This window comes from Mesoplodon densirostris, chromosome 5 (assembly GCF_025265405.1).
Source record: "Mesoplodon densirostris isolate mMesDen1 chromosome 5, mMesDen1 primary haplotype, whole genome shotgun sequence".
Classification (NCBI taxonomy): domain Eukaryota; kingdom Metazoa; phylum Chordata; class Mammalia; order Artiodactyla; family Ziphiidae; genus Mesoplodon; species Mesoplodon densirostris.
Window position 1 is genome coordinate 143,695,292 of NC_082665.1, and position 27,758 is coordinate 143,723,049.

At 40.7% G+C, this 27,758-nt stretch overlaps 1 protein-coding gene and 1 pseudogene across 1 annotated transcript in view; both read left to right on the top strand.

Annotated features, from left to right (window-relative positions):
- Positions 1-27,758, top strand: part of SLC9A9 (solute carrier family 9 member A9) — a 556,059-nt gene that overhangs the window by 290,704 nt on the left and 237,597 nt on the right. The gene's annotated exons all lie outside the window — the stretch shown is intronic.
- Positions 263-27,194, top strand: LOC132491043 (eukaryotic translation initiation factor 4 gamma 2-like; annotated as a pseudogene).

Below are 27,758 nucleotides of genomic sequence, written 5' to 3' on the forward strand. Positions count from 1 at the left end.
TCAGGAGCGAAGTTTAGGCTACAAGTATAATTTTAGAAGTCACCAGGATAGAGATGATATTGAAAACATGAGGCTGGATGAGATCTCTAAGGAAGTACTAGAGGAGAGATCCAAGAACCAAGCTTTGAGGCACTCCAGTGGTGGTAAGAGGTCAGGAACCAGCAAAGGAGACCTAGAGGGAGAAGCCAGTAGGGAGAAGGAAAACCAAGAAAGTATGGTGTCCTGGGAGTCAGATGAAGAGTCTCCAGAAGGAGCATGAGGAATGGTGCCAAATACTGCTGAAAGGTCAAGTAAGGTGAAGAACATGAACGTCATTGATGACATTGATAAGAACCGTGTTGGTGGAGTGTCAGGGTAAAAGCCTGAATGTAATGGGTTCAAGAGAGAATAGAAGGAAAGAAATTGGAAACTGTGTGTATAGACGAGTCTTTCAAAGGATGGGGAGCAAAGAAATGAGATGATAGCTGGAGGGAAAAGTGAGGCCGAAAGACAAATCGTTTTATTTTTAAGATGGGAGAACTAACAGTACTTTTGTATGCTGATGGGAATAATACAGAGTAGAAGACCGTGTGTGAGAGGGTTTGCCAAGACTTATGAGTGGCAGAGGGAAATTTTTAACTTAGGTTTTTTGACTTGTCGTTCAAACTATTTTGCCTTTTACTATTCTCTGATTAGTAAATGGGTTTAGTAGCAATTGGGGGGCTTAGCATCATTTATTCAGTAAACCTTGAGTGGATGGATAGATGAATGAGTGAGTGACGAATGAATGTTTGGCTATCTTTATTATCCTTTCAGCTAATTAGTCATTTAGCTTATATTTAATTCTGTCATCTTTGAAAGTCTTTCAGTGCATTTTAATTTTTTTATTAAAATATAGACCGAGATGGACATAGATGTTTTCATGCATTTATTTTTGAAAAGCCAGATTCTTTGCCTAGCATTTATGGGCAAACAATGACATCTTCGTTACAGCACTTTCTTTCCAGATGCTTATTTTATTTCCATTCCCCCCAGATGATATTTTGAGTGTTTATCACCATTGAATGGAAAAGCAGCAATGCAAATCCAAATTTAAATTTCCAATAAAAAAAAAGACAATGGGAGCCAAATTAGATGTGCTATGCATGACTTTGTAAAAAAAAATTCAAGAAAAAGAACAGGAATGTGGGGAAATCCAGATGATATGGTGAAAAGAACACTTAAGTGAGAGTCCAGAAAGCTAGAGTTTGCCCATTATCTCTACAACTAATGGTGGGGCCTTGGATAATTAATTTAACACCTGTGAGCTTCAGTTTTCTCATTTGTAAAATGAATGATTGAACTATATGACTGGGTTTTAAGGAGGATGCTATAAACCTAATAATTCTCTGACTTGACATAGAGCATAAAACACACATCTGGTTCCCTCTTCCAGACTGGGATGGGCAGGGATCACTTGATTACAATGCAATGCACAGAGATGAGAGGAGCAGTCAAAGTTTGCCAATGCTCTTGTTGACAGATCGTTGGGTAGACCATTTTAATAAACTGTCAAATCAAATCCAAGGATGAAGCTGTAGAACATCTAAGTCCTTGATTTATCCTGGGGTGAAAAGTTTCACTGAGGGCTGGATACTTTTTCCTGGAAAAATTCTCTGTTCCTATGTGAGTGATTGTAATGGGTTCTTCAAAGACTGCCTGCTTCCTTGGGGGTGGAGAGAACAAAGCTTACGTTGCTACCACTCAGTGTCAGGGTCTGACTGAAGGGCTTCCCAGCTTTTCATTTCAAGCATGGACTGAGTGTGGACTAAGCACCACATGGTTGCATGGCAGGCACCATGCTAGAATCCAGGGAGACAAAGGCAAAAAAAAAGGCAACCAGGAGACTGAATTGCTCCCTGGAGGCAAGGTGTTCACGGGAGACTATAAAGATAATTAGGAGATTATCATGCAGATTTCATGGGAAATGAAAACAAAGAGAAAAGAGTATGCAAAAGCAGAAAACTAAGAATGATCTTGACAAGTCCTAGAGACAAAGAGATAGCACACTCTGCCTGGGGCTCAGGTTCCCTTGGGGAAGTAGATAGGGGTGGGTTTGGGCTGCTGGTATAGGTTGTGGAGCAGGAAAGGGAAAGGTTTGGGAGAGGGTTGAGGATTAAAATGGAGAGATGAGTTCAGGTGGACATTTTAGTGTCTCACTGTGCTACGTTTAGGAGAACTATCTTCTTTTTTTTTTTTTTTTTTTTTTTTTTTTGCGGTACGCGGGCCTCTCACTGTTGTGGCCTCTCCCGTTGAGGAGCACAGGCTCCGGACGCACAGGCTCAGAGGCCATGGCTCACGGGCCCAGCCGCTCCGCGGCATGTGGGATCTTCCAGGACCGGGGCACAAACCCGTATCCCCTGCACCAACAAGCAGACCCTCAACCACTGCGCCACCAGGGAAGCCCAGGAGAACTATATTCTATAAGGCTCATACTTGCTTAAGGCTTTTAGACATAGAGATGATGATAATAATCAGATTTGTTACAAAGATAATGAAGGTAGGATCATGAAGGAAATGACATCAACCCATGACATCAGTCTCCCTGCTCACCACACTTCCTTTTGATAAATGCTTACATATGTAACATCTAAATTTATCTTAACCTTCTGTGGCTCTAGGTATACTTTTGTCCTGTCTGATTCTCTTAGGATGTTGTGGTCTATATGAAAAGTTTATGGAAGTTTACCATTTAGTTTTGTCTTGAACTTAGGAGTTGCTGAATTAATAAAAAAATAAATGAATGAGTGAATGAATTATGACCTTTAACATTCCAAGATAAAAAATAGAGAGGGGAAACAATGTATGCTAATTCATAGTTTTATTTAATTCTGTTATGATGCATTAATTTAAATGTAATGAGTTGGATGTACAAAGCAAATGTCTAGGGTAATCTTGAGATATTGAAAGAAAGATCAAGTATAATTCCATTGCTTGTTTCCTGCAGTGTGCATCTGCCTTATTGATTTGCATTACAGTGGTTTTTGATTATGGTTTTCTGCAATTTTTCTCCATCACTTTTAACAAAAGCAAGCTCGTTTCATCCCAGTTACCTGTTCTGAGGCACAGAGTAGAGAGAAAGTCGGGGGCAACAATGCCCCTGTCTCCCTGGCTTCTGAGAAGTAAGATCAAAGATATCTTCATAAAGCTTAGAATTGCCATTTAAAAAAAACTCTAATTACATTTCCTTTGTCAAGATTTCTACCACTTTTCTTCTTCCCTTCATTCAAAGTACGTTTAAAAATACCATCCTAGAAGGGTTGAATTCATAAAAGATGGCAAAGTGTTTAAATTTCTCCTTAGCTAAGCTGGTGATTCTTTCCAATGAAACTCATTATACTGTATAAAGGACATTTAGTAGTTCAGCTAATAAGTGTTCTCTTTTAAATGCTAATGAGAGTGGAGCTCCCACATAATGGCAAGAACACACTGTACTTTCGGTGCCCAGAAAGAATTATTGTCTGTGAGCCCCTAGTTAAGAAGCCGTATGCCACAACCAACTTGGATTATAGTAGGGGCCACAATTGACCATTAGGCGCCCTCCATAGTAGGTATCTCCTATATGCCAGGTACTAGGGAGAAATAAAGCTGAGTAAGACATAAGATGTGCTTTCCCTTGAAAATTTTTCATGTAAGTTTTTTTCTCTGATAAAGCTGTAACATCAAGGTACCGTAACTTCTCGATTAAATTTTAGCTACTCTTTTAACCACACATCTGTGTTTGTTTATCATAGTATATAATTGCAGTTGAGAATTTTAAGTCATAAAATCTAAGAAGTTCAGAGCAAGGTGGGAATATAAAGATTTTAAACCCAGAATTATGTTGGAGGAAACTGAAGCCCAAGGAAGTTCGATGACCTGAGGGGTAGAGTCAGTTCTGCAACCCAGGGGCCAATGTGGGCATAGACCAATGCTCAAGGGATATGCCCTGCAAACTAAAAATACCCAATACCCACCTCCAAAAAGCAACCTTTGGTGTATTACTTATCTATTGCTGTGTAACGAATTACCCTAAAATGTATCAGTTAAAACAACAAACTTGTACTATTTTGCATTGTTTTTGAGGGATCAGAGTCTAGGAGCATCAGCTTAGCTGGGTAGTTCTAGCTCAGGGTCTCACATGAGGTTGCAGACAAGCTGTTGGCCATGGCTGCAGTATCTGAAGACTCAGCTAGGCCTGGAGGATCCACTCCAACATAGCTCACTCACATAGCCATTGGCAGAAAGCCTCAGTTCTTCACCATGTGCCTTCCATAGGGCTGCTTGGGTTTCTTCATGGTGTGAAAGTAACTTTCCCCCAGAGCAAGTGAAACCGGAAAGAGAGAGAGCAAGAAGAAAGCAGCAATGCTCTTTTTTTTTTTTTTTTTTTTTTTTTTGCGGTACGCGGGCCTCTCACTGTTGTGGCCTCTTCCGTTGTGGAGCACAGGCTCCGGACGCACAGGCTCAGCGGCCATGGCTCATGGGCCCAGCCGCTCCACAGCATGTGGGATCTTCCCGGACCGAGGCACGAACCCATGTCCCCTGCATCGGCAGGCGGACTCTCAACCACTGCGCCACCAGGGAAGCCCAGCAATGCTCTTTATTAACTACTCTCTGAAGTCACACACTGTCACTTCTGCTATATTCTGTTTGTTAGAAGCCAGTCACTAAGGCCAGCCCACACTCAGTGGGAGGGGAATTAACCTCCCCCTCTTGAAAGGAGGAGTTTCAAAGAATTGTGAACATATTTTAAAACTACCATGGAGCCTGATGCCATTTTGGGAAGTGATTTTTTGATCATGGTTTCAATTTCTTATATGATTGAATACTTAGGTTTTCTACTTCCTCAGTCAACTTTACTTTCCTAGTAAACCATCTATTCTCTCCAGCTTTTCAAAAATTTTAATAACAACAATTGTTGAACACTACTACCTGGCATTATAAATATATATTTCACATAAATTATTCCAATTAAAATTCACCAAAAAATTCATGAGGTAAATCATATTAATCATATTTTACAAGCCTTAGAGAAGTTAAAAAGGTCACCCAAAGGATAGAGTTGTGCACCATAACCCATTATTATTTTAATGTCTTTTTCATATATTTGATTATAGACTTTTCCTGTAGAAAGTGATGTGTATGTATTTTCCCCTTTCTTTTTTTTTTTAAAGAAGATGTTGGGGATAGGAGTTTATTAATTAATTTATTTATATTTGCTGTGTTGGGTCTTCGTTTCTGTGCGAGGGCTTTCTCTAGTTGTGGCAAGCGGGGGCCACTCTTCATCACGGTGCACAGGCCTCTCACTATGGCGGCCTCTCTTGTTGTGGAGCACAGGCTCCAGATGCGCAGGCTCAGTAGTTGTGGCTCACGGGCCTAGTTGCTCCGCGGCATGTGGGATCCTCCCAGACCGGGGCTCGAACCCGTGTCCCCTGCATTGGCAGGCAGATTCTCAACCACTGCGCCACCAGGGAAGCCCTTCCCCCTTCTTTAATTTATGAAACTGCATATTATACTGATCATTTTAAGAAATAGCACTTGGGTTTGTTTATCTATTCTACTACCGTGTTCTCTAATTCATTCCTTTCTCTTTTTATCACTGTCATTTTCTTCCTCTCCTTGGGCTTCACTTCTTCCTCCCTGTCCCCTTTGTAGATGACAATGAACCCAAGTCACCCTGTCCTTGCCGACCAACACTCCTCCCTTTTCTCTTCTTTTCCTTTATCAGCCTTAACAGTAACCGGAGACAGCCTTGATAGGTAGAACCAAGAATGACTTTTCTTTTTCCACCAAAGTATCGATGCTGTCACGTCTTCTATCCTATTCACCTCTTTATCTTGTGACAGATATTTTATTCCATTTTGCTGCTGTTGTTTTCCTCTTTCTTCAGGATTCATCAGTATTCCATGTAGCTAAGAGTAATTGAGTATTATTGTTGTTTTCTTCTGCTTCCTCATCCCGATCATAAAAGACTCTATATCTGAGTCACCTGCCAGGACTGTCTATCTCTACCCAATAGGCAACATTTGGGGGGTCCATATTAATTCACCATGACATTTCTTGCCAACAAGATTCAAAGCCTTCTCTTAACTTTTGTCTTATCTTAACCCTAAGAAAGTATACTCACCTCATTCAGCATTTTCTAAAATTTAATTTTTTACTGCGTTTCCCCCAAAATAATGGCTTTGTATTCTTTACCACTATGTAGAGCTTCAGCCTCTCAGAGAGATGGTCCTCTCGCTCTCTCTTTCTCTCTTGCCCTTTGTCTCAATATTTTCTCTCATTTCTTTCACCTTTAGAAAACAAGAAAAAAAATCGTTATTAATGCTTAAGTATTAACATATAAATAGATATGATCCATGTCCTTCTATGTATGAGTCTGATTCACTGCTTAATGGGAAAAATTTATCTGAATAGGTTTTAAGAGATCAGCTGGCCTGGTCCCCATTTTGATGACATTCAAGACAGATGGTTGCTCATTATTACCTTAAAATTTCTAAAGATGGCAATGACATAACCCCCTTGAATAGCCCATTATAGTTTTATCACCCTGCTTGACAGGTGCAGGTATGAAGGGCTTCAGTCTCATAATGGCATTTTGGGATGATAAATGAAAATTACTGTCATCTTTCTACTCATTTTAATTAAATTTGATTGATGCAGCACAGAAAACATCAAGGCTGAATATGTGCACCAGAGCGTGTGTTTGTTAAAGAATACTGCCAAATTTAAGGATGCCATTTCCTTGATGGTCTTGAAAGATGCAGCAAATGGATTTAATAAAATGTTAAGTCTTTGTGCAATTCCTTCAGAAGAGAAATTGAATTACTTCCGGAGGCACAGCTCAAAAATCCAAAAAATCTCATCAGTGGAGAGATGATACAGAACTCCAAATTATCTAAAAGGAAAATCTAATAAATGAGAATAAGACTTTGGTTTTAGGAAAGTCACTTAATGCAATTGTTCTGGGTTGCATTGAGAAAGCACTTGATTGGAGTCAGCAGTGACCCATCTGTTCTTGAGGGAGAAGAGAATGTCCCTTATTATGGACTGCTGTAGCAGTGAGCACCCAAATAACAAACTATTCCTGATGTATTTTTCCATTGGTTCCAAGATGTTAAAAATTATGCTTGAAAACATACTTCTTTTCCCTTTTCGTACTGTGCCTTGCTCCATTCCAGTTAAATTTTCAAGGACAAACTAGAGAGGCAAAGATGCCTGATGGAAAAATAAAGGAATTCTTCTGTTGAGAAAGAATGTCTAATCTTTTCTGACATTATAGGTAACTGAATTTACACAACTCTTCTCTTCCCCAGAGATCTGTGAAAATGTGGTCCTTGGGACTCAGATCTGGAAAAAATGTTATTTTAGGTTTCTAGGACAGTGACTTCAGACCTCAACACTAGTCATCCTCTGACTTGCTTTTCTTGTCTAAAGATGCTGCTCTGATGATAGCACAGGGACCTACAACATAGGGTCGAGGTAGAAGATCTCTTGGCCAACTAGAAACAGACAGGCAGAGAAGGGCTCCAGGTAGCACGTGGGATGAGATGAGAACCAGCTGAGTTTCGCTATTCTGAGTTCTGACACAGCAGGTTTCTGGAGAGTTACTGTGAAGTTCTATGAGCAGCCTCTGGGTTCTTTCCTAGGGTCACAAGGTGGACTATATCTTAACTGTTTATTCCTTCTGCAGGTGTTCCCAATGGTGGTTTGTAGGCTAGTGTGATAATGATTCAATTTTATGACACTGCCTGCACTCAGTTCTGGCATAAATTAATGATTTACACCACCCTCTTAGGGGAAACACCACCATTCTTCCACTTTGTGCTAATCTATTGTTTGGTTTGGGGCTTGCTTTTATAGTGTCAAGTGGAGCAGGTAATCTACAGGGGTCTTTTGCTTCATCCAAGTTTATTAGAGACAAAAGAGTTTGAAACCATCTAACATTCCAGGGAAAAATAGTCTGATTTTAAAGGAACATTTCTGGCTTGTTGGGCCCTACTGAATGTTTCATGTAATAGCTGGACTGTTGCTAGGACTCAGATACACTGGCCTGTGGAATAAAGCACCATTCCTTAAGGGTCTTCCCTATGTTCTGGGCAAAAAAAGTACCTTATTAAAGGCTCTAGAATGTTCCCAGGCACCAATACAGGCACTAGCCCTAGTTCCTGATTTGTCCAAGGTCCAGACAACCCAAGGGAAGGAGCTTGAATTTTATCCCTGACTGGGCTTCAGGCATGTAGTGATATATGTATGAGGAAGGGGTTAATGACAGAAGCCAGACACAGAGAGGAATAACCAAACCCTTAAGTGGGAAATTCCTATAAATGGGAAGGGGTCTAGTACAGCCTGAGGGTCAGCATCTTTTTGTGGGACTTTGTGAGAATGGACGTGGCCCTCCTAACCCACCCACCTGCTGGCCTGCCTATATTCTGAGGACGAGAGCACTAATTGGTAAAATGGGGAGAGGGGGAGGCAGCAATGTGTCCCTGCTGGGACCCTCCTCTCTTCCCAGAATGCTGGCTGGTAAACTAGAAAGAGTTTAAGTGGGTGTCCAAATACCTCTACTAAGGGGCCATCTCTAAAAGAACTGGACACAAGGAAACGAAGTTGGAAGGAGAGAGAAGCGGCAAAGACCAGGAGGCAGGCAGAAATAGAGCTTCAGGTGCTGGTGGCAAAAATAACAGGTGCCCCCAGGAACGAGGCTGTCCTAGAATTGCAGGCAGCAGGCAGCTGCAGTGCAGGCGGCATGGAGAGCACGGTCAGCAGCTCGGAGTACAGCGAGAGTAGGTGGGCGCAGGTAGCATGGCTGTGGCTGAGCCGAGCAAGCACGTGGGCAGCCGGAGCTGAGGCGTGGCAAGTTCCAGGCTCTGGTCATATGTGCCACCCCCGCTCCCTCCTCCTGAAAGCCCTCAGAGCAGGCGTTCTCCACCCTGGACTCTGTTGGAATGACTGAGGAGCTTTCACAAATCCCAGATGCCTAGGAGCTCTGATTTAGTTACACTATGGTAGGGCCTGGGCTGCAATATATATATATTTTTTAACTCTACCTAAGTGATTCTAATGAGTGACCAAACCTGGGACTCTAGAAAGACACTGGGCGGGGAAGGGCTGAGGTTCTGTCATTTGACAGGTGGGGTTTTGATCCAGCAGCTAGAAGCCAAACTGTCCAGGTGACTTCATGGGGGGTGGGAACTGCACGCCGGAGGGCTTGAGGCCCTTCTCCAACCAGGCTGCACACTGGAATTACCCAGGAGTTGTGCCCGGTGCCTCCCCCAGGGATTCTGATTTAATTGGCATGGGGTGGGATGGACCAGGCAGCAGAGCTCTTTAAATCTCCTTGGGTGGCTTTAATGTACAGCAACTCTTGAGAGCCAGTGACTTGGGGGACATTAACATCACTCATGGGGTTCCCCTTTGGGATTCCCATAAATATTCAAGAGAAAAGGAGGGGCTTCCCTGGTGGCGCAGTGGTTGAGAATCTGCCTGCCGATGCAGGGGACACGGGTTCGAGCCCCAGTTTGGGAGGATCCCACATACCATGGAGCAACTAGGCCCGTGAGCCACAGCTACTGAGCCTGCACGTCTGGAGCCTGTGCTCTGCAACAAGAGAGGCCAAGATAGTGAGAGGCCCGCGCACCATGATGAAGAGTGGCCCCTGCTTGCCACAACCAGAGAAAGCCCTTGCACAGAAACGAAGACCCAACACAGCCAAAATAAATAAATTAATTTTTTTTAAAAAAAGAGAGAGAAAAGGAAACTCTGGAAGGGATTTTTACATTCTGTGTGAGTAGGTGGAGGTTCAGAGCCATCAATGTTTAGATGTTTGTACAAATGCCTTTATATTTGCAGTCAGGATGTTTCGGGGACATTACCCAGATAGGTATTTCCACAGTTCTTAGATCTAGGGAGGCAGTCAGACTGACAAGCCGAAGAGAACAATCGACAGACCCCGTCGTAGGGTGACTTGCTCACTTGTCTGAAGCAGACAAATGGAGGTTTCACTTTAAGATTCACAGATTCACTGTAGTGATCACAGATTGCAAAACTGTTGCACTACATAGAAAATGGTACTTCAACTAGAATGAGCTATTTAGGGGTATTTATTTTCACTACTTTCATCTTTAATTTGGGAGAATGCAGATTTGATTAATATTTATTGAATATCTAATAGGTGCCAGTCACTGTCTAAGGTGGTTTACTGAAAATTAGTATATTTAATCTTCATGACAACAACTGGTCAGTTAGGTCTTAAGAGCAGCTATTTTACTGAGGAGGAAACTGTCACACACAGAGCTAACTCATTTACCTGGGATCATACAACAAATAGACCTGGATGGGTTTAGGATAGATCCCAAGTTCAGGGCTTTTTTTCCACCTCACCAAGCTGCCTTTCTTCCACCTCTACTTATTGACTTGAGGGTATCCCACAGTTTAACTTTCATTTCCAGTTTTAGTTTCGTAGGAGCATTTATTTGTGATGAATTTCATGAAATACCTTTGGAAAGTTGCTAAGTATACGATCCATATAAATCTAGACTTACCTACAGTATCCCATACTATAGATAATTCTAGGATAGAGAATTTTTTCCACCTAAAATTATTTGAAGCCTCAATAAATAATATCTTTTTAGAGTCAATACTCTTGAGAATGTTGAAATCAAATCTCTAATTTCTTCAGCTAAGGAGGTGGTATTCTTAAATGACAGTGATTCTAATTACTGTACTCTACCATGTATGAATTGATAGAAAACTTGCCATGTCTATTTCTCAGAAGCTGTGGCTAAGGCACACTTTGATAATTTTCAGAACTGTACAAAAGAAAGTTTAATGTTTTCTATATGATGAGGTAGACGTGTAAAGAAGAATCGTGTGTTTAAAGTTATAATCTATGTGCAATTTTTGTACATGTTTAAGAATTTTAGATCCCCAACTAGGGATCTAACCCATGCCCTCTGCATTGGACGTGCGGAGTCTTAACCACTGGACCACCAGGGAAGTCCCAAGAATTTTGGATTCTTTAACATTCTCAAGAGCTTTCATCTTAGAACACCTTATTCTATTCACTGAATCCTTCCCCCACAAAGAACACATTTGTGTAAGTTATCAGTACTCTGAAAGCTCATATCACCATAAGGAACATATTCAGCTACTTGGAGATAGATAGAAAAAAATGCTGTTTCCAAAAGTGTGTATTAGTACTTAATTTCAAGCAATTTACACCATGTTTTTCAGAGTTAAGCAAAAAAAAAGTAAATTCATTGACAATGTTCAACTGGACATGAAAATAAAACACCCAGGTATCATTGGCAGAAAGTGATAGGATTGAAGCTGACTCCAGGTTCTGCTTCTGACATGAATTTTTTTGTTCAGAAACAGTATGTGCTAGTTGATTTTGTGATATAGAAACTTCTATGACAGAACACTAAAGTCTTCTAAGCTGCCTTAAGACTTGCTCCAATCTCTATGTTCATCAATATCTTAATTTTACTTTGTCTTGAATGTATATATTCTATGCCTTCCCAGCACTTTTAAGTGCTTTTAAGTGATTGATTCTTTCCTAAGTGTTTTTCTTGGTTGTGATTTATTATGATGATTTAAGTGGTGACCTACAGGAGTTAAACTTCAGATCTGCTTTTAAAAGAGAGACAATTCCATTTCTGTTGTTCATCCAAATATTCTAAGGATTTAATGATTTATGCAATCAAAGCTCCTTTTTCTATCATTTTTTAAAAGGCCTCCCTCAACCTAGAAATTCCATTTGAAAAGAAAATGCTTTTTGATTTTAAATTGCAGCAGAAGCTTCAGCTTATGCCGCAGAACACAAAAGTGACTTTTTTTAAGCCTTTTTTTTTTAAAGTAAAATGTTAGTTGTACCATTCGTTTCCCAATGACTTAAGGGTTGCAGTTCAAAGAAAACCTGATGCCAAACTTATTTATTCCAAATATGTTTTTCTGATCCCACTGTCCAGCATCCCAACTCTTCCACCAGTTTCCAAATGTCAAGCCAAGCAACCACTAGGGTTGATAAAGAAACACTTAAATCTACCCTGCTGGTCAGCACAAAAGACTCAGAGGGATGCCGGGACCCCTAGCTCCGCCCTAGTAGTAAACCCGAACTCTGTGGACCAAAAGAGTCTGGGGTCCCTAAATGAACCCATGATCTTTAACGTGAACAAATGATCCTCCTGCTAAAAAATGCCCAGCACCTGTATCCAAAAAACATCATTGCCTGACCCTGGGGGAGTAGTTCCAGGGTTCTGGAAGAGGGGCCCAAATGCAGTGGGCTCCTGGAGAAATCTGTTACCATAGGAATATTGAGAAATCCAGTTAAAAAATTCACATTTTACGGTCAGTCAACTTCAAACAGTCACGCTTTCCCTTTCAAACTTTGAACTAGGTGAACAGAGAGATGATTTGATTTGTGGTTCTGCTGCACAGAAGTTACACATCATTTAAAATAATTTTTTAGAATTTATTTTCAAATGTTTAAAAGCACCAATAAATTATTTTTGTGTTTTATTGACTTTCAGATTTACTTGATTCTTGAAACATTATTACCTTTTAATTACTATGAGCTGGTCTTGAGTTTCAAAGTATCATCTGACAACTGATTTAATTTTCAATGTGTAAAATATGGGCTTTCTTCCCACAAACATAACTGTTTTTTTTTTTAAGTGAAATCTGGGCAAGATAATTGTTACACTCAGTTTTTACCATATGAAATCTTTAATAAGAAAAGCTTTTTGCTGTAGCTTTGTGAATTGTTCCAACTTGCAATATTAACTCAATTTATTTGTAGATGTGTATGCTAAAAATTGCATTATATTTTAGGCAATAGGTTAGGTGGACTAAACCCAGACATTTATTGCTTTACAGAAGAGATCTACGCTATTATTTTTTGAAAAATATGCATAATAGCTATTCACAAATGTTCACCTCATTAAAAAAGAAATGCCATTTCACTTTAGCTACAAAGACCTTTCCTTGACAAAGGGGCGTTGGCTACAATGGTCTGTTTGAAATATTTTTCTCTCTCTCTCAGATACATTTTTAAAATACCTCTACCTCCAGATGATTCGAAAATATATGATATTTAAAGATGTAGGGTTTCTTTCATGGTTATGCATCAGTAACACAACAAAGGTCGGCTTTGCTATGCTTTGCATGTGGTATGCTCGTATATCTGACTTCTACCTGTTTAGCCTCACTTACTGCACCTTCCCAGATTCCAGTGTGTTTGTCCTTTTCAAAGCATCCTCTGCTGGGTTAGAGCCATGACTCTTTGAATTATTAACACCTGCACAATGCCTCCCAGAAGCGAGAGGATACAAGTACTGAATTATCCTGTGTGTCTCCAAGTCAGTCTTCGCACAACCTTGGCATCTGGGAAGCAGGGAAGGTAGGGCAACTGACACTGGACATGGAGACCTGGGCTCTCTGCCTGGGTCTGCTCGTGCACTTGTGGTATCTCCCTACACCAAAGATTCTTTCTTTTATTTATTATTATTATTTTTTTTTGTGGTACACGGGCCTCTCACTGCTGTGGCCTCTCCCGTTGCTGAGCACAGGCTCCGGACGCTCAGGCTCAGCGGCCATGGCTCACAGGCCCAGCCACTCTGCGGCATGTGGGATCCTCCCGGACCGGGGCACGAACCCGTGTCCCCTGCATTGGCAGGTGTACTCTCAACCACTGTGCCACCAGGGAAGCCCTTTCTTTTACTTTTTACTATTTTTTAACTTACTATGTCATGGGCGATGTTCCAGGCCACGATATAGATATCCTTCATTAAAATGAGGCTTGTTGATATATGCTGAGCAACAATTACCTAGATCATTTGGTCTTGTTTTTTCCTACCATTTCTCATCATCTACACCCACATTTTATATTTTATAGAGAGTTAAGCTATAAAGAGGAACTGCGAAGGAACCCAGTGAAGGAAGGTTTGCATAGACTCCCTCTTTTCTAAAGATTTTTCAGACAAGCTTCCCACATGTCATGTCCTCCCTGGTTTACTGCACTTCTAGCAGGAGGACGGACTGTGGACCACTTGTGGTGTGGGTTCTTTCATCCCCTCATCTGAGTCCCAATCCCCAAAGACAAGAAAAGGTGCCCTTAGTACTCTTTTGAAGAGAATCAAATAAGTAAAACTCGGCTGAATCCATTGTGGGCTCAGGAGAGTCCAGAGCAGAACTCTCAGGAAAAGAGGAAGTCTGGGGATTGCAGTTTGCTTCCCTTGCCAAGAGAGCATTCAACATCTCAAGAGGTCGGTGAGGCCAGGATACCCAAAAGGAGGCCTGAGGGGTTGAATCAGGTTCATTCATGAATGGGGATAATGACAGCTTCTACTTCATGGCATCAGAATCTGTAACAGAGTTCACCAAATAGCTGTTGACGAATGAATAGAATTGTGGTGAGGATTAAATAAGTTTTCACACACTCGTTTTTACAGCGTTTGTGGCACTTATATGCATGTTAGGTTTGGTTTTGGTTATTTTGTTTTTGTTTTGTTTTATTTGTTTTCTGAGTGCTAGAATTAGGACTCATAATTACATCTTGCAGTTCAAGCTTCTGTTCTGTAATAGAATTATCTTATTCCATGAAGTCAAATTTAAAATGCTAAAAGAAGCTCAGTTGACATAGGCAAATCATGGATCACATTATAGCAATTTTTCAATGAACTTAGGTAGAGTAGCAACCAATCTGAAGCTGGTTAGATCAGAAAACAGGTAGTGGGGAATGCATGTCTTGACAGAGCAGTGAGAGGCCATATCTACCCTTTAGCTGCCTGATTCTTGTCTCTGTTTGCTGTGTGCTGCAACAACTATTTGGATAGTGTTTTCAAGACTTCTGACAGACTTGAGAAAATGCATGGGCATTTTTCCACCTGGTCAGTAAGGGAAAACCTTGACCATATAAAATAACTTGGATATTCTACCAACCATGATAATTCATTTGCTTAGTAGCCACTTCTTGTTTATTAGCCACAAACCTCTCCATTCCTCAAAGGCAGGTATTCCTTCCCTTCTGCTTGCACAGTGTGTATCACAGACTCAATAAATGCAGGCTGAAATAAACCATAAAGCTTAAATGAGGCTGCAGCTGCCTTCCAGTCTCTAAGAACAGGTGATACTCAGGCTAGACTCTTGGCAAGCACGACCCCAGATTTCTCATTCTCACTCCTCCATCCTGGAGTCATGGGGGGTGACATCCCTTCCTCCCATAATAAATTTAAAACGAAGTAAGGCACTCCTTGGACAAACTTTTCTTTTGAGAAATTAGCTAAAAATACAGCATCAGATATAATGTCCAATTTTTTTAGGCTTCCATTTTTGAATTCTTCACTTTTTAATATATATCAACTACTTTATACTTTATAAATACTATACAAATTTATATAAATATCAAATACTTTATATAAATCTTAATCTCTCCCTTGAAGCCAGTAACCATTCATAGGTCACAGAGTCCTTGGAATTGAAAGCTACGACTTCTATTTTCTTCTCTGTTAAAATGTACTTTGAGTTTTCTTAAGTTAAAAATCCCTGCTCTAGTGTGTTCAGTTCATCCAATATATAAAACTATCCAACAAAACAGTGTTGGATCCTTCCAAAATCCACTCACAGATCCTTTCAAGGGATGACATTCCCCAAACAAAACTTCATAATGCCCTTGTTTTATCTAAACCCCTAGAGAGGATTACATATCAAAAACAATTAAAACTTTTTAGTAGAAATGGGACCAAAATGCTTGAGATGAATAAGAAATCCTCTAGGTCTTTGCCAAAAGCCAATGAACTTGGACTTTTTCTCCCTCCTGTGTTTTTATTAAAAAAATTTTTTTTTAAGTTTAACTTATGTTTTTCTTAACTATCTCAGTGTTGTGGTTTAGGCCATGGAAGGTTGACTTCCTTCCAGAAAGGCATTTCCCACCCTGAAGTGAGATACTGTGATTGTGCTCCAGAGGCTTCTGGATCTGAACTTCAACGAGTTAGGTTCCCCCAAGGGTCACTGCACCCTGTTCAGACGCTCTCTCTCCTCCCACCATGGCCCTGGCTCTCTCCTCATCTGTAGGATGCACATGTTCTCCTTCAGGCTTTCTTTCTTTTCCTTTCGAGTTAATGCTCTTGCTGGCTTTATATTTCCATTGTTTCATGTTGATTTTCCCCACTTATGAATCATGAAGATTAACCAAAGTAAAGTCCTGATTTACCACAAAGTAAATACTCAAGAAATCTTTGTTGCCTTTTATTTCTTTTAAGCTAAAGGGACAAGTTAAAGTATAGAAGCCACCTTCTTCTTACCCACTCCTAGCCATGTTAGGACTTTTTACTGTGTTGGACCATATGAAACTGTGGCTATTTGACGTTTTCAACTACAGAAATGGCAATTTCGTATGATTCAACTAATACCATGCTGCTAAGCAGCTGGGCATTCTGTTTGCAAAGAGTTCCCACACTCATTACTAGGTGACCAGCCAATGGTCCTGGTTAGCCCAGCACTGAGGGGCTCCCAGGATATGAGATTTCAGTGCTACAACAGGAAAAGACCCCAGCAAACTCAGACTAGTTGGTCACCCTAGTCGATATACTACAGTCGAATTCTGCTTTCTGTGATTTATTATTTCCTAAATGTGTAAAGAAAAAAATGTCCAAATGTATCATAAAAATATAATCATCAGTAAGATTTATTGAAGACCCACCATGTGCAGACACCTCAGTTAATTTGTTTAATCCTTCCAATAATTCTATGATGTAGGAACTCTTCTTATCTCCATTTTACCTGTGGGTAAAAGGAGGCACAGAAAAGCAAAGTTGCCTGACTGGGGTCACAGAGCCTGCAGTGGTGGAGCAGGGAGCTGAGCACAAAGAATCTGAATCCAAAGTTAATACTCAAAGGAGAAATATTCACTTCTCCCTTCCTTGGGTGTCTATGGTTTCTGCAAAGTCGGCTGATGAAAGTGGTTTCTGAGGAAAAGGAATGGATATAGTTTTCTCCATCCCTCTCCAGCTTTAGTCTTCTTTTTTTCCCTCCCACTTCCATGCCCTGGATATTGACTTTCGTTACAGCCACTTAGCCTTGGTCATGCTACTGCCTAGCCCCAACCTGGTGGCATTCTCGTCACCTTGTCCCAGGTGCACATGCCCGGCTCCTAACATGAGGTGCCACTCTCTGTCCACTAAGCCTGTCCCTCACCTCTTCCTGGACCACCACTCCCTGCAAAACAGTTTCATATGTGGCCCATACCACCCCTTGGCTCTGCTTGCACTACTAAGGGGCAGAGGGGAGGAGGGCTAAGCATCAGGAGATGGGCCTGGGGCTAGATCTTGGAGAGTGTTGAGTCTTAAAAGTCATGCTAAGTAGTTTGGCTTTTATTTGACAGTCGGTAAGGAGGCAGCTAAAGTTGATGGGCAATGGCAGGAGCACACTGTGTTTTAGAAAGATAAGTCAGAAGGTGGGCTGGGGCAGGGAGAGTCTCTAGGATTGCTTTCATTATATGAGAGCCGGCAAATTCTGATGCAATAGCGCTCAGCGTATACTGTGTGGCACCAAGACAACTCGTCAATTAGATGAAAAAAATCATCCTAATCCAGTTACATCAGCCTTGTGATCATGTTCCCTGATTTTCACTCTCCTAAACCGATAGAAAATGTTAACAATGAAAAGACACAAGTTGTCAAGTTTTGTCAAGTGTCAATTAAATACTTTTTGCTATAGTGGATCCTACTGTGCTCCAATACGGCTAATATGTGTAGTTAAAATGATAGTCTATTAATCTTATGTTAAGGCGTAAAGAGGAATGACAGAACATATTTCATGCTATCTATGAAAAATGGTGAAAAACAAAAACAAAAATGAAAATGTTAAATCTGTGAAGGGGAAACAGGTCATCACTGTTCTGGCTATATTTGTGGATTCCAAGTAGATTTGCCTAAAACTGCATAGAAGGAGTTTCAGAACTGGAAATGTAAAACCCTACTTTAAAATAAGCAAATATCTCCCCAAATAACCCTGGTCCCTAATGCGGGGTAGATCTGCTTGAAATGAATGCAACAATTGTCCATGTCCACGTCCGTAGTTCCACAAGGGTGCCCAAGCCCCTCACCGCACAGGAAGCTTGATATATATTTCAACACATAAGATAGCATATACTTTGCACTGAGACTTCCTTGCTAAGTTCAAGATCCTTACAATGGCTGCCAACTCCTAATATTTCAAAGACTGTCTACATTAATATCTTTCAAAGCCCCAAACCTTGGCAAGGAACAAAAATTGTTTTTGAATCTGCTTCAAGAATTAATATTAGAGAATAGGAGGTTTTCCTCTCAGCAAATTGAAGCTGAATAAATTGTTCTCTGTCTCCTTAGAAATGGAACTGATTGCTGGAGGTGAGCATGGCTGGGAGGGGGCAGCATGCAATGCTGGGGAGGGGCATGTGTGGGCTCAGAGGGGCCTTTGTTCTCCTAAATTATTGGCAGATCAGTTTCTTTAAACCCAGTGTAGATGCTAAAATACAGGAAGTAAGTATATTAGCTTGGAGTTACATTAAAGACAGCTGGAACTGCTGGACGATTACTGCCTATTTTCTTTGATTATTGCGTGCCCACAGAGCAGCCTGCTCCCAAGCATTTCTGGGCGGTTGCTCACGTCCTCACCACTATGACAGGTGAATTGAAAGAATCCTGTGTAGACCTGCATTCAGGCTATTCCTTGGAACAAGACAACAAGCCCAAGAGACATTTCCTTGTGGCGCTTCTGACGACTGCTTTGTCACTCCCTGCCCCATACAAGCAGGGATTCTGTGGTTTGATGGTTTGGTGTCATTCCCCCTGTGGACTTAAAAGACCCAGACTTCAAAGCCACCTGCCAAAAGCTTTTGGTAATGGCTTTGACTTTATTCTTTCTATTTATAAAAATAACATAATTCTTGTAGTATACCAGTAAATATAAAACAGAATAATGAGAGTAAAAGAAAATCTTACTGCCTAAAAGCAGCCACTGTAACTGCTAATACTTTGGCTTATTATTATTATTATTATTATTTTTGCTGATCTGTTGCAAACTGCTTTTCTTTCAAATCATTACTTCTCTTTGCCTTTTAGAATATCATTATATCCCCAAAGAACCAACACAGTTTCTCCATTCCTGATCAGAACAACTAATACGTATCTACCCACAATTCCAGGATTTACAAATGTATGCTAAGAATTCATTGCATATTACCTGAACTTGGCATTTTTTTCTGCTAGTATTTCTTAGCTATTTTAATTTAGTCAAGAATAGACTGTGTGTGTACAATTTTGTATCTTGCACCATCTACTTGACAGTTACAAACTAAGCATCTCCCATTAATTTTAAGTCTTCTTCTTTGTTTTGTCATTACTGGCCAAATAGATGTATCTAGATCCATCTACTTTTCTCCTCTTACAACCTGTGGATTTTTATCATTTCATTCTTTCTGATTTATACATCAGATTAAATCAGATGCCACAACAACTTATTGACACCATCTAAGTGAAAGGGTATGTTTTAAAGGGATAAAATTGTTCTTCATTATAGACTCAGCAATATGCTCTTAAGGTTGTAATGACATTTGAATGCCAATTCCTAAAATAAAAGAAGAAATGTTTCCCCAAGAGACTCACAGAGCAAAGAGAAGATGGTAGGGAGATTTGAAGGATGAGATTCATATGCTACTTCAGCCTTCTAGAGAAAGTATCCATCAGTAATCTGACAGAGCCAGGGTCCTTACTTGTCACTTGCTATGTGATCTTAAATATGTCACTCAACAGTCTGAGCCACAGAGGCTTCATCTGGGAAATGGGAGGAATAATACTCACCTCATGCAGGGACACTATTTAGCATGTAATCGATGCTTGTTGGAGCTCTGTCCTTACTATTCAAGATGAGGTCTTTTTCATAATGGATTTGTGTGAATTTAAACAATATAAAAAAAGAGAAATGACATTTTCAAAAGCCTTAAACATATAAGAACCAGTTCCTTAACTGCATCCTCCTTTAGCTAGCATTTTTTAGAACAGGTAGCCATATTTTGCCTAGGCTGACAATTTCTTTTGACATCTGTATAGCATTCAGTATACTTTGTTCATCTTGGTTGAGTATGGATATAGATCTCAAGAAATCTAATTCCATTAATTGGTCATAATGATGGGCACTCTGGAAACCCAAACGATTAATATAGATAGAATTCTAGGGTCTTGTTTCAAAAAATATATGCAAAAACTGATTTTAGTACAGTCAAGTATTTTCGAAACAACTATGTACGTATGAAGAAACAATGTGGCCACCACACATTCTTCCCTGATTATTAAAGCTGATCCACTTTCTCCTCTTTCTGCACATTCTCCAATCCCATGCCACCCTTGCCTTCAGCTTGACTTTGATACCTGAGACTATTAGTTGGATGGGTAATCTATTAACCTTGATCCCTCATCTCAGTTCAGCCTCTATCCTTTTCCTCTCCTGTGAGAGCAGGGACTTGGATCTCCTCAGGGACTTCGGTCATCTTCTTCCCCCCTGTGTCTTCAGCCTTTCCATCCCTTCTAGCTATTTCTCCTCAGCACAGTGTTTTTCATCATAGACAACAGATACATTCTTCAATCCACCTCTTTACTTGGTTTCTCGGAGACAGTCAGTCCCCTCCTGATCTTCCTCCTCCTTTCTGGTCTTCCCTTTTCAGTCTTCCATCTGCTCTGCTAAGGCATCCATTTCCTGGACCACCCAGGGAATTCCCTGGTGGTTCAGTGGTTAGGACCTGGCACTTTCACTGCTGTGGGCCCAGGGTTCCATCCCTGGTCAGGGAGCTAAGATCCCACAAGCCACACAGTGAGGCCAAAAATGGAAGAAAAAAAAAAAGGACCCCTCAATATCATGTCCTTTCAGCATATCAAAGAAATGTAACATTATTGTTAGATTTCATTGTTTGACTTGGATAAAGGAGACATCTATATTCAACTCTTTCTTCTTTTTACATAGCTTATGTGGCAGAAGTCAAAATAAATATATGTACCATAAATATTTTGTTTCTTTCTCATTACCTTCTTACCTTAGATATACACAGTACACACAATCTTGTCATGATTGATTGTCTTTCAACGATTAATAATTGAGAATCCCTATGTGCTAGACATTGAGGGGATTACAGAAAAATATAATGATAACAGTTAGCCTTCATTGAGCCCCTCATGTTTGCCGGAAGGTTTACATAACAACAATGTTGCACAGTAGGTATTAAATTCTCCAGTTCTACATGGAATAATGTTGAGGCTTCAAGTTTTCAAGTTCACACAGCTTGCAACCAAAGAGCTGGGATTCAAGCTGTGTCTTTATAACTCAACACTTTCTTTTTATGACTCGACGTTAAGTATAACAGTTCCTAAGAGGTACAAATTACTAGGAGGGGTGATTACTGGGGTTAGCTTTGAGTTTTGATAAAATTAATTATATGGGTTTTTTAAATTTATTCATTTGTTTTTCTAAAAATTAAGAAAAATATGAAGTTCTGCAAAGTTTGAGTTTTGTGAAAAGTAAAAATAAGTCACTCCTATCCACATTTTTCCTTTTAATTTACATGTCAATTTTTTTCTACCTTATGAAATTGTGCGTTTTGGAAGCAAAGATAAGCATTATATGAAAATACATTCAGAAAAGTTAAGTGCTGGCCTTTTGCTGGTCACGCCTAAGAGCTGTAGAGTAGGAATTTTTACATGATTCAGGATGTGTTGAAGCTGTGTCTCCCTGACAGTTCATTAATTATTGACATTTTCTCTTTTTCTCTCCATGGAATTCTGGGACTGGAAGAGACCCTGTTATGTAGCCCCCATATGAAAATAAGCAATGACCTGAGAACCAAATGAAATCCAGGCAGGCCCAATGAGAATCAGGAGGTGTGGGTAACGAGAGGCAGGCAGTTGGCCTAATGAGAAACTTTACAGAACCTGTTTCTTTCTATTACCTTTTTTCTATTTTTCAGGGTAATCTTTTAGGTTGTGTTTTACTGAATTTTTAAGCATATTTTCACTTATGCTTTCTTATATTCTTATAAGTTTCTAATGTAGTGAATATAATGGCATGAAGTGGCAAGGTTGTGCCACAATGTAGGTAAATATCCAGGGCAGTGTTAAAGTAGCACAGGGAAATTCTTGTTAGATCTGGTTGTTTCTATGCCACCCTGGTGCCCAGTCTTTTCTGACCTTGGAAGCTGGTTATAATTGGAGGGAATACTAGATGCTTCAGGTCTTTCTTCTAGGTCAGGAAAGGCAAGAAAGGATGATATATGAAGACTCAGATGAACAATATGATGTAGAGGTGGAGTTTTATGGCTGTTTCCAAAATCAATGGAAAAGAAAGCTGGGACCAATTAAGTACCTGTCATGGGCATACAAGGGAGAACTTGTGGTGCACATACTAGGTTTTGACCATTTCTATGTAACAAGACTGTAAATTTCTCTATCCAACTATTATTTCCTTGAAAATAAGAATTATGTTTTATTTCTTATTGTATCCCCAGTGACTAGCACATCTTTAACATAAGGCAAACAGTCAACCAATATTTGGAAATAAATGGGAATTGAATTAAGAGGATACAAATGATGATTTTAAATTATTATCAAGTCTAATTTCCGGGCTAGACTTGTCTCCTAAATAGTTCTTACATGTGATCTACTATATCTACAATATCTCAGAAAACATTGGTGGGTTCTAGGTGTGGAAAGATGTATCCCCTGAGAAATTTAGACTTCAGGCTTGACCTTATGAGAGTTTATGGTTTAAATTTATAGTGCCTATGATATCCACAAAACCCAAACTTAAAATATAAATTTAAAATGTGGTCCAGGTTGGAAATATGCCTGGAACAACTGGCAAAAACAAAAACAAAGCATCTTTGGCAAGCCACCTTCTAGACAAAGGCCACAAAGTTGTCACCTCTGTTAAAATTCCACCATTAGCTCATAGATCAAAATTAAAAACACACAAGGAAAAAAACCACCATGAGAGACAGCAGGAATAGCAAACAATAGAACTAGACCTCAAGATTTTGATACAATGAATAACTGGATAAAGATTATAAAAATTTAGGGCCTCCCTGGTGGCGCAAGTGGTTGAGAGTCCGCCTGCCGATGCAGGGGATACGGGTTCGTGCCCCGGTCTGGGGGGATCCCATATGCCGCGGAGCGGCTGGGCCCGTGAGCCATGGCCGCTGAGCCTGCGCGTCCGGAGCCTGCGCGTCCGGAGCCTGTGCTCCGCAACGGGGGAGGCCACAACGGTGAGAGGCCCGCATACCGCAAAAAAAAAAAAAAAAAATTTATATTTAAAATATTAAAGAAATAAAAGATGGAAGCTGGGCTTCCCTGGTGGCGCAGTGGTTGAGAGTCCACCTGCTGATGCAGGGGACACGGGTTCATGCACCAGTCCAGGAAGATCCCACATGCCGTGGAGCGGCTGGGCCCGTGAGCCATGGCCGCTGAGCCTGCGTGTCCAGGGCCTGTGCTCCGCAATGGGAGAGGCCACAACAGTGAGAGGCCTGCGTACTGCAAAAAAAAAAAAAAAAAACAAAAAACAAAGAATTTAAATTTAATGAGTAAAAATATCAGTTTAAGAGTTAAGAAAAGGAACAAGCAGAACAAGTCCAAAGAACAAAATTAAGTAAAAAATAAAGGTAAAAGCAGTAAAAAAGGAAAGAAAAGAAATGGAAAGCAAAACTACAATAGAGAGGATCAACAAAGCCAAAAATTGTTTCTTTGAAAAAAACCAATAAAATGGACAAATTGGATAAGGCAAAAAAAAAAAAAAAATTAACAATGTTAAAAAAGAAAAGGAGGACATTACCATAGGTGCTGTGGAAGTTAAAAAGATGAGAAGATGTCATGCACAATCAATGCAAATAAATCTAAAAACTTAGGTGAAAAGGACAATTTCCTAGAACCATATAACTTACCAAAACTGTTTGAAGAGGCTCCTGTTTTCCATTCCTCTCCCCCTCCCTTCCCCGTCCCAGACGACTGGATCCTGAGGAGACATCTGCAGTGGCAGCTGCTGAGTTCTCGGTGAAGGTTTTTCATTTCTCCCATCCCCTTCTCTCCCCACCCCATCCATTAATATTATTCTTTTGAAGATTCTTCATTGTCAAGCTGCCAAAGTGGTGAGTGTGATGGTAGAAGCGGCTGCTTCTCGTTTCAGTGCTTCTTCGGGCAGAGAAGGAAGTAAGGGTGCACCTCAGCACTACCCCAAGACTGCTGGCAACAGCGAGTTCCTGGGGAAAAACCCCAGGGCAAAACGCTCAGAAATGGATACCTGCATCAAGCACTAGACGAGTTGACAACTCCGCAGCAAACAACTCCGCAAATGAAAAAGAACGACATGATGCAATCTTCAGGAAAGTAAGAGGCATACTAAAGAAGCTTACTCCTGAGAAGTTTGACAAACTATGCCTTGAGTTCCTCAACGTGGGTGTAGAGTCTAAACTCATCCTTAAAGGGGTTATACTACTGATTGTGGACAGAGCCCTAGAAGAGCCAAAATATAGCTCACTGTATGCTCAGCTATGTCTGCGATTGGCAGAAGATGCACCAAACTTTGATGGTCCAGCAGCAGAGGGTCAACCAGGACAGAAGCAAAGCACAACATTCAGACGCCCCTGAATTTCCAAATTACAAGATGAATTGAAAACTGAATCAGAAATGTTGATGTCTGTGATAAGCATGAAAATCCCCTCCTCCCCGAGGAGGAGTAACAGAGAGCCATTGCTAAGATCAAGATGTTGGGGAACATCAAATTCATTGGAGTACTTGGAAAGCTTGATCTTATTCATGAATCTATCCTTCATAAGTGCATCAAAACACTTTTGAAAAAAAAGAAGAGGTGCAACTCAAAGATATGGGAGAGGATCTGGGGTGCCTCTGTCAGATAATGAGGACAGTGGGACCTAGGTTAGACCATGAACGAGCCAAGTCCTTAATGGATCAGTACTTTGCCCGAATGTGCTCCTTGATGTTAAGTAAGGAATTGCCGCTGCAGGATACTGTAGAGTTGAGAGAACACCATTGAGTTCCTCGCAAGGCTTTTCTTGACAATAGACCAAAGACGATCAATCAAATCCGTCAAGATGCATTAAAAGGTCTAGGAGTGTTTATTCCTGCTGCTATGGTTCAAGGGATGAGAAGTGACTTCTTTCTGGAGGGCCCATTCATGCCACCCAGGATGAAAATGGATAGGGATGCACTTGGAGGACTTGCTGATATGTTTGGACAAATGCCAGGTAGTGGAGTTGGTACTGGTCCAGGAGTTATCCAGGATAGATTTTCACCCACCCTGGGGCGTCATCATTCAAATCAACTCTTCAGTGGCCATGGGGGACACATCATGCCTCCCACACCATCGCAGTTTGGGGAGATGGGAGACAAGTTTATGAAAACCAGGGGCTAAGCCAGCTCTACCATAACCAGAGTCAGGGACTCTTATCCCATCTGCAAGGACAGTCGAAGGATATGCCACCTCGGTTTTCTAAGGACAGCTTAATGCAGATGAGATTAGCCTGAGGCCTGCTCAGTCTTTCCTAATGAATAAAAATCAAGTGCCAGAGCTTCAGCCCCAGATAACTATGATTCCTTCTAGTGCAACCACCACGCACTCAAACACCACCTCTGGGACACACACCTCAGCTTGGTCTCAAAACTAATCCACCACTTATTCAGGAAAAGCCTGCCAAGACCAGTAAAAAGCCACCACCATCAAAGGAAGAGCTGCTTAAATTAACCGAAACTGTTGTAACCGAATATTTGAATAGTGGAAATGTAAACGAAGCTGTCAGTGGTGTAAGAGAGATGAGGGCTCCTAAACATTTTCTCCCCGAGATGTTAAGCTAAGTAATCATCCTGTCACTAGACAGAAGTGATGAAGATAAAGAAAAAGCAAGTTCTTTGATCAGTTTACTCAAACAGGAAGGGATAGCCACAAGTGACAACTTCATGCAGACTTTCCTGAATGTACAGGACCAGTGCCCCAAACTGGAGGTTGACATCCCCTTGGTGAAATCATATTTAGCACAGTTTGCAGCTCATGCTATCATTTTGGAGCTGGTGAGCATTTCAGAACTAGCTCAGCCACTGGAAAGTGGCACCCGTTGTCCTCTCTTCTTACTTTGTCTTCAGCAATTAGCTAAATTACAAGATCGAGAATGGTTAACAGAGCTTTTCCAACGAAGCAAGGTCCATATGCAGAAAATGTTCCCAGAAATTGATCAGAATAAGGACTGCATATTGGAGATCTTGGAAGGAAAAGGACAGTTTCTTACTCCCAGTCCTCCAATTGGAGAAGGAACTGTTAAAGCAAATAAAGTTGGATCCATCTCCTCAAACCGTATATAAGTGGATTAAAGATAACATCTCTCCCAAACTTCATGTAAAGGATTTGTGAACATCTTTTTTTCTTTCTTTTTTTTTTCTTGCGGTACGCGGGCCTCTCACTGTTGTGGCCTCTCCCGTTGTGGAGCACAGGTTCCGGACATGCAGGCTCAGCGGCCGTGGCTCACGGGCCCAGCCGCTCCACGGCATGTGGGATCTTCCCGGACCGGGGCACGAACCCGTGTCCCCTGCATCGGCAGGTGGACTCTTAACCACTGCACCACCAGGGAAGCCCGTGAACATCTTAATGACTAGCTTCTTACAGTACATTTCTAGTGAAGTAAACCCACCCGGTGATGAAACAGATTCTTCCTCTGCTCTTTCCAAAGAATAGTTAGAGCAGGAAAAACAACTGCTTCTTTCCTCCAAGCCAGTAATGCAGAAATTCCTTCATGATCACGTTGATCTACAAGTCAGTGCCCTCTATGCTCTTCAGGTACACTGCTACAATAGCAACTTCCCGAAAGGCATGTTACTTCACTTTTTTGTTCACTTCTATGACATGGAGATTATTGAAGAAGAAGCTTTCTTGGCTTGGAAAGAAGATATAACCCAAGAGTTTCCAGGGAAACGCAAGACTTTGTTCCAGGTGAATCAGTGGCTAACCTGGCTAGAAACTGCTGAAGAAGAAGAATCAGAGGAAGAAGCTGACTAAAAACACCAGCCAAAGCCTTAAATCGTGCAAAACATACTGTTGCTATGATGTAACTGCATTTGACCTAACCACTACGAAAATTCATTCCGCTGTAGCATTTTCACAATATTTAAAGCAGAAGCACGTCAGTTAGGATTTCTTTCTGCACAAGGTTTTTTTTTGTAGTGTAATGTCTTAATCATAGTCTACCATCAAATATTTTAGGAGTATCTTTAATGTTTGGATAGTATATTAGCAGCATGCAATATTATATCATAAGTTCTCAAGCAGAGGCAGTCTATTGCAAGGACCTTCTTTGCTGCCAGTTATCATAGGCTGTTTTAAGTTAGAAAACTGAATAGCAACACTGAATACTGTAGAAATGCACTTTGCTCAGTAATACTTGAGTTGTTGCAATATTTGATTATCCATTTGGTTGTTACAGAAAAATTCTTAACTGTAATTGATGGTTGCTGCCATAATAGTATATTGCCTGTATTTCTACCTCTGGTAATGGGCTTTATGTGCTAGATTTTAATATCCTTGAGCCTGGGCAAGTGCACAAGCCTTTTTAAAAGAAACATGGTTTACTCGCACAAAACTGATCAGTTTTGAGAGATCATAAATGCCCTTGAAGTGGTCTTTGTGGGTGTGAAACAAATGGTGAGAATTTGAATTGGTCTCTCTTATTATAGTATTGAAAT